Source organism: Macrobrachium nipponense, chromosome 26 (genome assembly GCF_015104395.2).
Source record: "Macrobrachium nipponense isolate FS-2020 chromosome 26, ASM1510439v2, whole genome shotgun sequence".
Classification (NCBI taxonomy): domain Eukaryota; kingdom Metazoa; phylum Arthropoda; class Malacostraca; order Decapoda; family Palaemonidae; genus Macrobrachium; species Macrobrachium nipponense.
Window position 1 is genome coordinate 14,535,570 of NC_087215.1, and position 15,000 is coordinate 14,550,569.

The window sequence follows — 15,000 nt, forward strand, 5'->3', positions numbered from 1 at the left end:
CTCAAAGCGATTCTCTGAAGATAACAGGAGACGCCGTCTGCCGTCTCAAGGGCTCCCTCGAGCCACTCGATATGTCGTTCAGTCTATCGTTTCTTTGGTCGTTAATTGAATGGTAATGACTTCATCGTTTCATAGGTCGTGAGAAGACCCTCGTGAACATGCGTGGAAACGAATTATCTCTGCTTCGAGGACCTTACTGAAGCCTTCTAAGAGGCCCATTTGGTTTGATTGTTCCTGTGAGTTGGTTTCAAGTTCCGTTTTCTTTCCGTTTTCTGTAACGAATTAACTGCCCAAGCAAGTATTAGCTCGGTATTTACGTTTAGAAGAATAAAGACGCAGTGGAAAACTGTAATCCACTTAGGAGTACATGGCTCAGTGACTGTTAATTTCTCTCAGCTGCCAAGCTTTGGAAATTCTTGTCCTGCTTTCTGCCCCATCTATTTTCCCTTGTCGTTTTTCATGTTTTTATCTATTCTGGGATACAAAGAGACATTTGGATGCCCTTACCGTCGGCCTCTGCTCTTATAAAAAAAACTGAAAAGGCTGAGGAAAAGATGCATGAAAATCCTGGAGGGAGAGAGAAAGGAGAAGAATGAGAAGGGAATTTGTGGGACTGGAAATTAGACTTCGGGGAAACTTTGCAATTAATGTTAAGGAGAAAGACGATCGCTGCTCTTCGCTTGGGAAAGAAACATAAAGCTTTGATAAATGAGGGTAAGTGAGATAAGACCGGAAAATTGAAAAGGGGTTTTGAGAAAATGAATGAGACCGAAGTGATAATTGAGGGAGTAGAGTAGAGAGAGAGAGAGAGAGAGAGAGAGAGAGAGAGAGAGAGAGAGATGGGCCACAGGCAAATAAAGGAATTGGAAGTTATGCGAGTCTTAGAAAACTATTAAAGTAAGACAAGTTGTGGTTGAGCAGAAAAATCAGAAAATTTACTGGTGAATGAAAATGAAAAATAATGAAGGACCCAGGGGAGGGAAGGCGAGGGAGAACCAGTGAATAAAAGTGAGATGTTGATATAGCAAGTGAGTGAAAGTAGAGTGAAGTGAAAGAAAGGACAAGAGGAAACATGACAAATGAAGGTTACATTTGATCGTGTTTCTCTGACGTTGCTTTGAATTGATGCTTTAACTTGCATTGATATTCATGTCAGCTCTCTCTCTCTCTCTCTCTCTCTCTCTCTCTGTATATACATACATATTATATATATATATATATATATGTATATATATATATATATATATATATATATATATATATATATATATATATATATATATATATATATATATTACACACTACGTGCGTCAATTTATTGGCTTGATTTTCATTATTCATTTCACCGTCCTTCGTTCTGGCTTGACGAAAAAAAAGTATTCAAAAATCCATAAATCTAGTTTCGTTTTTTTTCATGCTATCACACTTCGTATCCATTTATTTCCCTCTTTCCGACGCCTTTTCTCAAAACTATGTAAATTGTATGGTGTTTTCACGTTGCATGGAACCAGTGGTTATTCAGCAACGGGACCAACGGCTTTACGTGACTTCCGAACCAGGTTGTATAAATTAGAACCGTTCCTCTCCTTACTCCGTAAAAACGTGAATTTTCGCTTACTCGGGGAGTAAGCCTACAAACTGCTTTGTTGTTGTTTTGCTGTTGTTGTTTTTCTTCTTCTTGCTGTTGTTGCTCTTGTTGGGTGGTGGGAGGAAAGGTCTATGGAAAGGACCAGAAAGGTCTGAAAAAGGTGTTTTGCTTTGAGTTAAAGTAACAAGAATTTTAGGAGAGGCTATTTATGATTTATTTATTAGAATGAAAACGTAAAAAAAATAATGTGCCTGTTAGACAGTACAGAACAATTTTTTTCTGATAAAATATAGCGTATTTATTTTAAGTTTCGCTGTTTGCCCGGAGACTTGAGCACGCTTCCCCTAGTAAGCTGGGGGTCGGATCACGCCTTGTTCAAATGATTGCGAAAATCAATCTCTCTCTCTCTCTCTCTCTCTTTATTTTTCATTGAACTTCTATTTTTTTTTATTACACTGCACAACCTTCCGTATGTATTCATCTGTACTGGGAAAAATGTCTGCATATTTTATTTATATATGTGCCATGATTTTGTTGAACACAAACTGTCTAATAAAGAAAAGAATCGCCGTCCTCATTAAGTGTCAAATTGTAATTCAAATTGTCTATCTACGTAATGTTAATTATGATTAATATCAAGTGCAATGAAAAAAAGATTTATGAAATATTACACATACTTCACGGGTGTCAGATTGCTCAAAATATTATAATTTTTTTTCTTCTGATATCCCTTATTTTAATAACAGATTAAATGCTTTTATTTTTCATATGATAAAATTTCTGCACGGTATTGTTTTGGATTAGAGTTCTAATCGTTTGTCAGTAGAGAGATGAAATTGAAATCTCATTACTGAGCGTGTTGTCATTTTCATTTCCTGGGATTTAATCGCCTCGGGAAAGTGATCACGTGTGAGCGGCGGTTAGTGTAGCATTTTAGATTGAATCTCTCTCGCTCTCTCGTCTCTCTCCTCTCTCTCTCTCTCTCTCTCTCTCTCTCATGTATGGCTTAGAAACACAACGATTGCGAGGACAACTAATAGAAATATTTAAAATACTGAAAGGCATAACAAAAGTAGACAGGAACCTATTTACATTAAACGAAAACCAGACAAGAAATAATGGATAGAAACTTGAACTGAAGAGATACAACACATCCCATTGTGGGAACTTCTTCACATACAAGATATGTGACACGTGGAATAAACTGCTACCAGAAGTTGTAAACAACAGCAAAAGCGTGGAAGAGAAAATTTTAAAAGAAGCTAGACAAAATCATTAGGACACTGAATGCACAGTAAAACCTGCTCCTACAGATAAGTGAGCACACGATGTCTCCTCGGATGGACTAACAAGTCTTTGAGATATCCTATTCCTTGTAACTCCTTGTAACAGAAAAAAAAAATTTACACGGAACTGGTTCTGCTCTTTCCTCACTCCCTCAGTCAAGTAACAAGTACTAGTTTACAGGACTGTAAATTAATTGTTTTCATATTTAATAATAAATAAATTTATTCACTGATCTTGGCTTCCATGGGGTGTCTTGGAAATGACAATTTCTAATCTGCATAGGAGCGCATGGCATTTCTGTTGCATTGCAATGTCGGGGTAGCGAACTTGGGTCATTTCTCTTCCCTGTTGACTGGATCGCTTCTGGTGCTGAGAGAGAGTGATGGTTGTACTTGGAAGGAAGGTCCCTTTCACTGTGATGAAGTGGAGGTACTAATTGCGTTTTGTGTGTGTGTGTGTGTGTGTGTGTGTGTGTGTGTGTGTGTGTGTGTGTGTAGGCCTAACTATATGAGTAGGTATCCTCAAATTGAAATGATTGATATTCAAGTTTGTAACAAGTTATGGTCAGGTCTTTTTGAGCCGAGATGTAAAGGACTATAATGCCTCTAATAAAACAGCAGCCTATGAATTGCTACATTCACTCTATAGTAATTTATGATATGCTTTATTACGGAGAAAGTAGAGCATGAGATCTTTTGCCAAATAGATAAAATATTGATTTATCTAAGGGTCAAATGATAAAAAATAATAACAGAGGAACCCTGTATATGAAAGAGCAGAGAATGATTTAGGCCGAAAGGATCATTGTTGGTTTGGGCACCTCTAATGAATACAGTTCCATTGAAGACGCCTTGAATACCTTCAAAAAATGAATTTGCGTGACTATCAAGAGCTGAAGTTTATGCAATTGTACGATGGTAGCTCCTGAGTTCATAAAATGATTAGTATTGGAATAAGAATTACTTGCACTTCTACTATACACTACAAGCATATATACTATACTTATTGAGGGGGTGGTTTTAGGGCAAGAGCCCGTGCCCCAAAAAAATACAAGCCACAGATACTGTCTTAGTGATAATTTCCACTTTCTCATTACTACTGCTCGGTACAGACTATTCTGGACAATGGTATTATTGCAGTAAGATTAAATAAGTAAAAACAAAAAACAAAAAAAAGATATTCTAATAGATGAACATTGTAACAAATCACACTCAAAAGTCAATATACTGCCTGTACGTGTTTAATAATAGATCGACGAGGGACCTTTTTAGTGAACCACATCACAAAAACTATCCATTTATGTCATGGTTTGTGATGACCCATTTCCACGATGCAATTTAGCAGGAAAATATGACTGAGAATCTGAGAATTTAAATTTGGATTTAAGATTAATACCATTTTTATTGGGTGGTATTTTCGAATGCGATTTTGAGCGATATTATGAACGACGGTGATTTTGCCATTGCTACTGAGTCGGTTTTAATTAATATTCATAGTTTCGCCGACGAGCGTTATTTTTCGCCATGGCTGGTTATTTGTGGTGGAATTGAATACCACGTGATTGGCTGGAATTGAGAGGAATGTTGTTATGTGGAAATTTGCCGTAAGAGATTTTCGGAATGAAAAATAATACTTCTGGTGGTCATTTCCTGGGCAAGTGGATGCACATTCCACTTACCGTTTACAAACAAGGAAACAATGAAAGTAAATGCGGATATCCATTTCAAGCAGGTACTTATGGTAGCGATTTTTGTTGAGGCTATTCGTCTAGAATGGCGTGGGATAAATTCCTTGTTTATTTTGAACGAATTATGCAGAAGCCAAGCTAATTATGCAAGTCAACGAATAAGTAGTTTCGATACTTATGATTTTATGGTTGGTGGAATGAGTTGTTCGCGTATTCATCGCTCTCTCTTCTCTCTCTCTCTCTCTCTCTCTCTCTCTCTCTCTCTCTCTCTCTCTCTCTCTTTGTTGTAGCTCAGTGATAACGTTTCATCTCACAGCTGGTCAACCGTTGTTCAAATCCAAAAAGGAAGACAAGCGTACGTTCCCTAATAAGCCATTGCGTCTATTGATTCAGTTTGTGGATTATGTATCTAGTCGGTTAACAGACTTCAGTGATCTGTGGTTGATTTCATAGAAATATATAGGAAACCCCAAGCACTGTGGAAGAATTTAAGAAATGTGGGTATCGGGGAATGACATGCAAAACTAAGAGAACTTGACCCTCAGTGCACAAGACAGGATGTGACCAAAAAAATCAACTGTCTTCGTAGTTCCTTCAGAAGAGAACTACGAAAACTTGAAAGCTCCAAGAAGTCTGGCAAATCACCTGATGACATATACACCCACTCTCTCGGAATTTTGAAGACTTGATGTTTATTTGTGACCAGAGTTGCCAAGAGAAAGTACATCAAATTTGGATTGTGTTGATGAGTTGTATGATTTTATCAGTGTTATGTATCTATCTATATATCTATCTATCTACCTATCTATCTATATATCTGCCTAATTACGTATCTTACCTTATTTATTTACTTAATTATTATTAATTGTTTAATTATTTACTTTTGTTGTTATACATTTATTTATTTATTTATTTATTTATTTGTTTGCGGATTTATTTATTTATTTATTCTTTGGCATTGGTAGATCATGTTAATCAGCTTTATGTCACTTTGATATAAGGATTTAGAATGTTTCCTGATTCTTATTAAAATAATTTGCAAATTCATACAAATCAGGATTACACATATTATTTCAATAAGATTCTAAATGGTCGCCCTGGTTACCATAATGGCCGTATTTATTTATTTATTTATAATTTTGGAAGGAACATAATAGTAATGAAGGTTACTAAATTTTAGTCATTCTCGAGGTGCGCATTACTCACTTAACCATAGGCATAACACTACCTATTTTCATTATATATATGAAGTTTCTTTACCTTGCTACAACACCCACATTAACAAAGTAATCCTTAAATCTATCTCTTACTACTTTTGCAACCTCAGGATAATTTCGTGAGCCTCTCTCTCTCTCTCTCTCTCTCTCTCTCTCTCTCTCTCTCTCTCTCTCTCTCTCTCTTCGTTTTCAAACACTGGGATTGTTAATTAAGTAGCAAAACATTATATGGTCATATTCTCAGATATATTTCACGTGTCAGTTATGGATACAGTTTTAGTAGCGTGTATATATATATATATATATATATATATATATATATATGTATATATATATACGTATATATATATATATATATATATATATATATATATATATATATATATATATATACATACACACACACAAGCACACGCACACACACACTACACACACACACACACATATATATATATATATATATATATATATATATATATATATATATATATGGAAACGAATACTTGCAATAATCGGTTGGAGAACAAACTCCTTTACATCATTATCTGTGAGACAAACTATACAGATCATTTCGAGAGAAAATACTATTCCCAATTTATCTCTGACGACAAAAATGATCTTCCATGAAGTAGATTTCCTCAGCGTCTCCCACAAATGAGGTTCTTCGATTCCCCTTCCGAGATCGCATGAGAGGATCTCTTTATAAGCATTCCGCCTGGCTGTATAAGGGATTCCCGGTAATTAATTCACCAGTCAGATTCCGAATTTGAGCCGGGATTAGCCAATCACCCCCCCCCCCCCCTCCACCCCCTTCCCCCCCGGCCCGGGAAGCGAGAGACCGAATGGTGATGGACGAAATTGTGACCCATTGCCATTTTCTTAATGGGTTCAAATGCTGTTACTTAGGGCTTGTATCTGCCTGTCGTTTCCGTCATGATCTGAGCGAATATACATACATAAATAACCTTTTTTTAGAGTTAGGAATTCCTGTAAAAAGGCGATGCGTTATATATTGAGAGCAAGTTTCTTTTTGCGCTTGTAGCTACATAAAAAGACGTTTTTTTTTTGTTTTAGAGTTAGGAATTCCTGTAAATAGGCAAAACATTATAGATTGAGAGCGTCTTTTTTGTGGGGGGTGGGGGGTGGGGGCGCTTGTGTTGATACTGTATTTTGTATGAGACTTCTGTAGCGCCCGTTACATGGAAGGTTTTTGTAATATTCGTGAACCTTTCTGGGATTTTGTCTGGGCAGATATTCGTAACGAATTTCGAGACTGGGATTCCTATAGACGTTCGTAGCTTAACTTTTACTTATCATGACGTAGCAAAATTAGTCTCTCTCTCTCTCTCGTCTCTCTCTCTCTTCTCTCTCTGCTCTCTCTCTCTCATCTCTCTCTCTCTCTCTCGATACCTTTACGTAAATCCCCTTATTAACCGAGCCCAGCGGCGGATGGGTAATCTGGACTTAATGGCATTCGCTAAAGCTAATGGAACCAGTTCGTTCTTCACCGCGACTATGCCATCCGTTTTTCATATGGGTTTTCATCCAAACTTAGAAAAACGAGTTTTACGAAAGAAATGTGCGGTTTTGAGAGTAGGCTGGGTTCAGCTAAAATATCTGAAACAGAAACGGGAACAGCAAACAAGCCTAAGATGGATTCTTTATCTCTTACGGGACCCATCTAAGAGTTGGATTCAGTTATTTCTCGTTTTGTTTTCATTTCGTTTGAGTTGAGTTGAATATAGAATTAGGCGCCAAAGGCCAAGCGCTGGGATCTATGAGGTCATTCAGCGCTGAAATGGAATTGACAGTACATGGTTTGAAAGGTGTAACAGGATGGAAAACCTCAGAGCAGTTCCACTATGAACCAAGTGGTTGGAAGAAAGAGAATATGAAAGGAGGTATACTAAAAGGAACGAAAGTGTTTGCAGCTAGGGGCCGAAGGCACGCTGCAAAGAACCTTCAGTAATGCCTACAGTGCACCGCATGAGGTCCACTGACGGCACTATCCCCCTACGTGGTTTTTCATTTAGTTTGTTGTGCTTTATCCTTTCAGTTTTGACCGAAGGTGATTATTCGTTGATTTTTCATTGCTTGGTCATTCCCTTCCGTCCCCCCCCCCCTCAACTCTTTAGGTAGATTTTTTTCTGTATTACCTGCTATACACTTTTTAGTTTAATTATCAAAGGTCGATTTGATGTTAAAAGTTATTGTCGTGTGAGGAATATAATTCGATAATCAAATTTCAAACTGCTTCGTTGCGGTCGGTCTTTGGTAATCAACTGGCGTATGGGACAATTCCTTTATTTTTTACCTATTGGAGTATCATAAATCTAATTTATTTAATTTATTGATAACAACGCGTTTTTTAGTCCCGCTAAAGCTCGTGGTGGTAAAAGAACCATCCATCCGATCTTTTCCACAGTGCTGAAGAATATGATTGGTAGAATTATACCTTTACCTTTATGAGATATTAGCAAATATTAAAAAGGAAAATAAAGACAAATTGATGATATGACAAGAAGTGGGAAATTGCCCTTTCTTTGTTGTCTGAGAAACTGACCACAAGAGTCTTGAAGGAAAATGCTCTCTTAATGGCTGGTCACTCCGACCGTGGTGATTGCAAGATTCTTTCGTTTTTCTGCCGTGACAGGCGAGTAGCGATACCCCAGGCATATCGCGAACTGCCTGAAATTTATTCAGGCAGATTGCCGAAATACATTTAGGGACTCGGGGCCTATTATAGTCCTAAGCACGGTGACACAGTGACTCCCCCACTTCACTGTTTAGATGTGTCTACTATATCATCCCCTGGGGGATCAAATGTCTCTCAAGTGCACTTCCCTATCTGCAGGAATTTCAGGCAGTTCGTGAAATGCCTGTTGCGCTATCTGCCTGCCTAATATATATGGTATATATATATATATATATATATATATATATATTATATATATATATATAAATATATATATATATATAGTAAGTTTTATATCCTTGCCAAGGTTGTCGTTTTATGGTAGTGCCCCTGGCTGATTATGTCATCTGTAACGTTTCTTGCAGTATCGGGATCTTGCACAAGTTTTACGCTTTATTTGCATTTCAGTTTATTTAGCATTAGGCAATAAAAAAGATAGTATTATGTTGCATTTTGTTGTTTTGTTTATTGAACTCCTGAAGAATTGAGGGAGTGTCAGAGAATTTTAACGGTAATTTAACACGTACAGGGTGTCCATAAAGTCCCAGTACCATTACATGTATTTATCCCTCAGAATGGTACTGGGACTTTATGGACACCCTGTATATCACTGGATGAAGAATGGAACTCATTGAGAAGCTGAGGTATCAAGGACAGGAATGATTCTTTTTTTTTTTTTTTTTTTTTTTTTTGTCACAATAAAATTACGCGCCAACAACCAACAGCATAGGCTTGAGAAATACATTTTCTCCTATAAATAACTCCAGATAAAACACTGAGGATCTTGACGGAAATTCCTCCACGAAACTTACACCCAATGAGGGAACCACTGGAGACCCAGGCGACCCTCTGAAACAAACTGTATAGCGTCCATTTTCCGGTTGGGTGAACGAGGAAGGTCGCTTCCGAAGCCCCTTTAGAACCAGCAGCTATTTCTCTCCCGAGGATTAATGATAATGGACTCTATTGATCATAACCGTAGAACCCAACACATTACACCCCGTAGCGGGTAGCGCCGTCAGTGCACCTCATTTGGTGCAATGTAGGCATTACGTAAGCATCTTTGTTCAGTCGTCCCGTTCGGGCCCTAGCTGCAACTACTTTCATGCATTTGACTGTACCTCCGTTCATATTCTCTTTCTTCTTTCTTACTGTCCTAACGATTGTTTCATAGTGCAACTGTCTTGAGGTTTTCCTCCTGTTACGCCTTTCAAACCTATTACTGTCAATTTCTGAATGGCCTTAGTTGCCCCAGTGCTTGGCATAATGCCAAAAATCTATATAGATCAAATGAAATCCAACACATTACAGAAACTCTCTCTACTGTTATTTCCGGGTCATTATGTACAGTATGTGGTTCGATTGCTCTTAAGAGCCAGTTAGTTTGGATTAAGCAAGCCATTTGCCAGCACGGGCTCTTGTTTTTGGGCAGCCCGTAACTCGTAGCCAACAAAGCAAGTTTCATTTTGGGTAGTGTGATCGAGATGAAGTGAAAATGAAGGTGAAGCGAGTGTTTAAACTAAACTAGTTTTATTCAGGAGAAAGAATATATCCTAGTTCAACCAGACCGCTGAGCTGATCAACAGCTCTCCTAGCGCTGGCACGAAGGATTAGATTTTTATTGACGTGGCTAGGAACCAGTTGGTTACTTAGCAACGGGACCTACAGCTTATTGTGGGATCCGAACCACATTATATCGGGAAATGAATTTCTAATCGCCGGAAATAAATTCCTGTGGTTCCGTAGTGGCAGCAGCAGGGGGTGGGGGTGTGGGAGCGAACTCGGGCTGCCAGATTGATATTCAGGGAATTGGGGATTTATGAGTATCTATATTCGCTTAGCAAATTTACGATTCTTGTGGTGGGTTTTTATAGAAATAGAAATGAGGTTGACGAACCTTGAATAATCGGATGGAAATTGGCGAAAAGAATTCCAAAAGACTAGGTGTGATTTTCCAGTAGTTTTGTTCCTGCTGTGACCAAGGAGAGACTGATCTTCCTCATCGTGTATTGGAATTCGCTGGAACACCGGAAGTCCAGACTTGATGCAAATGGTTTTTTGATGAGCAGCCTGATATGGATATGAATCTCTCTTCATAGTTTTATCTGTTATTTAATTTACCTGTTTTTAAAGAAATGTATTTTTATGATAGTTTCTTTGATGGTTTGAATGATCATGGTCCTTATTTCTGTTTTGGTTCTTTTGTTACGTCCTTCCAAAAGTTCAATAAATTTGGCCTTCGGAGTATTAGAAAAAAAAACAGCAGAAATATCGTTATATGATGTAAATATTCTAGAAAACAGAAAGCTTTCGTATGGGGTTAGTGCGTTTCAGTGCACCTCACGCCTCTGCACTGATGGCATTATCTCAGTTCTTTGCAGCGTCCCCTGTGGCCTCTAGCTACGAGCCCTTTAATTCCTTTTACGGTACCTCCGTGCATTGTCCCCTTCTCTTACTTTTCACCCTCTGCTACCGATGTTTTTAAAGTTCAACTGCAAGGTTTTTCGTCCCATTACTCATTGTTGTTGTTGTTGGAGATTAAGCTGGCCTTATGCCAGCACGGGCTCTTGATCATAGAGCAACCTGTAGGGACTACACCTTTAAGACCATTTTACTCTCATTTTCTCCCATCGCTCTGAATGACCTCGTAGGCATCATCGCCTGGCCTTTAGGCCTAAATTTTTTTATTCTATTCCACACGAGTGAAATCTTGTTATAACAGAGGTGCAGTCTGTCCTAACCTTCCTTGGATAGCCGAAATATAGGTGATTCCTCTCCTTTCAAAAACTAAATAAATTAATAATAAAATAAAAATAAATGAATAAATAAATGAATAAAGAAAACGAGCATACATTTAAAGGGAGCTCAACGTGTGTTATGACCAACTTTCGTACCCAGTCTGTTTTTGCTCCTTGAAAGAGATGGGCGGAAGAGCCCTATCAAAATTCCTTTAGATCTCTTCCAGGGCCCTTGGAGGAGGAGGAGGAGGAGGAGGAGGAGGAGGAGGAGGAGGAGGAGGAGGAGGAGGAGGAGGAGGAGTCTCTGAGCATTACCTGCCATTAATCATTGCTCGGAGAAATCGCCGAAAGCTTCCACATTTACGCTCCGTCTGATTAGCTGTAAACAGGTCTTATGAGCCCCATTTGATGGATGGGCGTGTGTGTGTGTGTGTGTGTGAACGTGTATGTGGTGCCTCTCAGGATCGAGAAGGCGAGAAGGAGGTGAAAGAAGGGAGTAAAGATGATAATTAAGACAAGAAACAAAAAAGAAGAGGTTGGGAATGCACTGAGATAAAGTAATAAATAGGGTTTATCTGCTGTATAATAAATAATGATGATAATAATAACATAATAATCACATGGTAAGCTTTGCTACAAGATCGTTTAATACAGTAGTTTCTTGCTTTTACTGTAGTTTCCTCTGCAACGTCCAGATGTTGGCCAGGGAGATGGCCAAAACATGTCGACATTTGAGGAAATACACTAGTAATAAGGAATCGCTTTATTAATAATATTAATAATAAATAATACGGAAGTAGAATTTGAAGGGGTAGAACGTAGTTTTAATGACTTATAGCACAACGAAGGAAGATGGAATGCGCTGAATGATAGACAGAGAGGAGGAGGCGGGGCATTTTCAACTAGAAAATTGAAGATGGCGAAATACTTAGATATCATACAAGGCCATCTAGCACTGACATGAGAGGTTGCTGAGGTACTGACTGATCTCTCTTGGTGGTTAGTTCAGTGAATGTACTATAGAGCGAGAGTGTAAAGAGGGAAGACTGCCAATAATGACAGTCATTTTTCTGAGCCTAAGTATGTTGACAAAGAGGATAAAGTCAGTAACGCAGTGAAATATGAGTTCCATTACTTTTTATCCTCGCCATTCGTTCCTCATACATATGTATGCGTGTGCGGGGCTGTATTGATGCGTACGTGTACGTGTGTGTGTGTGTGGTGTGTGTGTATGGAGAGAGAGAGAGAGAGAGAGAGAGAGAGAGAGAGAGAGAATCGAGTATGTTGAAGCGAGTAAATGAAGACTATAATATCTTGCGAAGGAAAACAGGAAGTAAACCCTTGATGAGAAGTCAAAGGGTGGGATAAAGCAAACGGGAAGAAGAAGAAGAAGAAGAAGAGGAAAAAGAATAAAGTGGAGAAGAAGAAGACTGATCACTAACTTTCTGTTCGCTTAAACGATGATGATTCGTCGAAAGGGAGGAAGCTGGAGCTGATTGCTGGAGAGCTGCTCCAGGGAATGAATGAAGCGGTGGTGATTGATTGGGAAATAATGAAGGCAACTTGGTATCGACTCAAATATCTCACCCCCGTAGGGGTATAGTGCCGTCAGTGCACCTCACGCGGTGCACTGTAGGCATTATTAAAGGTTCTTTGCAGCGTCCCTTCGGCTCCTATCTACAACCCCCATGAGTTCCTTTTACTGTACCTCCTTTCATATTCTCTCTCTTCCATCTTGCTATCCACCCTCTCCCTACAATTGTTTGACAGTGCAACTACGAGGTTGTCCTCCTGTTACTCCTTTCAAACCTTTTACTGTCAATTTTCTTCCATCTTGCTATCCACCTTTCAAACCTTTCTACACTCAATTTTCCCGTCAGCGCTGAATGACCTCATAGGTCCCAGCGCTTGGCCTTTGGCATAAATTCCGCGTCCCATCCCATTCCATTCAAACATCACACAAATCTTCCACGAGAAAAGGCTATAACAGACTCACAGACATATATGCAGACTGAGCGAAGCTAAAACGTATCTTTCCCCGGAGGAGGTCATCAACACGAATCCACAGACACCCTCGCCCTGACGTTTGTGTGGGAGGCGGGGGTGGGGGGCCGGGGGTTTGGTGAGCGAGAAAACGATGATATTGGAATTCACCCAGAAAGGTATAGCGACATTCCGTGCGAACTGCAGGATGATTCTCAGCGGAAGAAAGAAGAAAGAAGATGAAAAAAAATTGAATAAAGGGGGGAAACAAAGTATAATGGAAAATATATGAAGGTGACGGTAATCGGCCATTGGGAGCCACGTGGCTGCAGGATATATTGGCTCCATTGGGCGAATCGGAGTTGGAGCGAGACAGAGAAGGAAAATTGAAGCAGGATTTAAGAGGGAAGGAGCTGTCTGGCGAGGGAACAATATGAGAGAGAGAGAGAGAGAGAGAGAGAGAGAGAGAGAGAGAGAGAGAGAGAGAGAGAGAGAGAGAGAATGGCTTTCGGAGCGGGCATCAGAAAAAGATGTGAGGTTGGGTCCAAGCCAGAAAATTATTTTTTTTTCTCTATTTTGTTTTTAAAATTCTGCCGTGTTTGAGAAGGCGATTAAGAACGCGTCCTAAAAACGTAAAAACGTGTAGTTAAAAACTGCATTCACAAAACAAGTTAAACACGTCGGCAACTTATCGTACGTATACCACAACATGTTGAATACAAGTTTCAGACTTATTATAGGTAGTTCGAATCGGTGCTTCAAGCGATTATCCAGCATTCGTCAAAGGACCTTCGAAACGCTTCAGTGGCGTGGTCGGTATTGTGTTGGCGTTTCACCTCGGTGGCAGCGAGTTCGATTCTCCATGCATTCCATTTGAGGTGTGCGAGATTTGTATTTCTGGTGATGGAAATTCACTTTCGACGTGATTTCTTTTATGTTTCTTTGAAGTGGGATCTCGAGGCTTTGTAGTGACAAGCGTATCCAAAAAATGAGCAAAGAGTTTGAGAAGTTAAGAGGGCATTGTGGCTATTACATTATATATATATATATATATATATATATATATATATATATATATATATATATATATATATATATATATATATATATATACAATATCTATTAATACACATTGACTCTGAACGTAAACACACGAACAAAAGAAAAAAACACCCTACCCAAGGAAAATATAGGTTAAAAGACGAGCGTATGAGACGAACGAAATCTATAATGCCTCTTTGTGGCCTTCCCGGGAACTCATTCTTTCCCTCTAGAAGAGTTGGGAGGCGGAGGAATTCCTTCAATCCCATTAGAATTTCTTTTTCCTTGTTTTTTTATGATGAGGGAGGAGGGGTAAGAGGCGGAGGAGGAGGGAGGGTTAGGAGGAGGTCCCATTGATCATTACTTCAGATAGATCCCCTACCCACCCCTTTATGACCACCCAACTCCCCCCCACCACCCGCTCCCTGGTAACGCCTCGTCTGATAAGGTGTAAAGATATTTCATGCCCCATTTGGTGCATGTATGAGTGAGTGTATGGGCGTGCGCGGTTTTTTTTTTCTCTCTCTAGAGAGGACGAGTTACAAGGATTAGGATGTCTCAAAGACTTGTTAGTCCATCCAAGGAGACATCGTGTGCTCACTTATCTGTATGAGCAGGTTTTACTGTGCATTCACAGTGTCCTAATGATTTTGTCTAGCTTTCTTTTAAACTCTTCCACACTGTTGCTGTTTACAACTTCTGGTGGCGTTTATTCCACGTGTCACATATCTTGTATGTGAAGAAGTTCCCACAATGGGATGTGT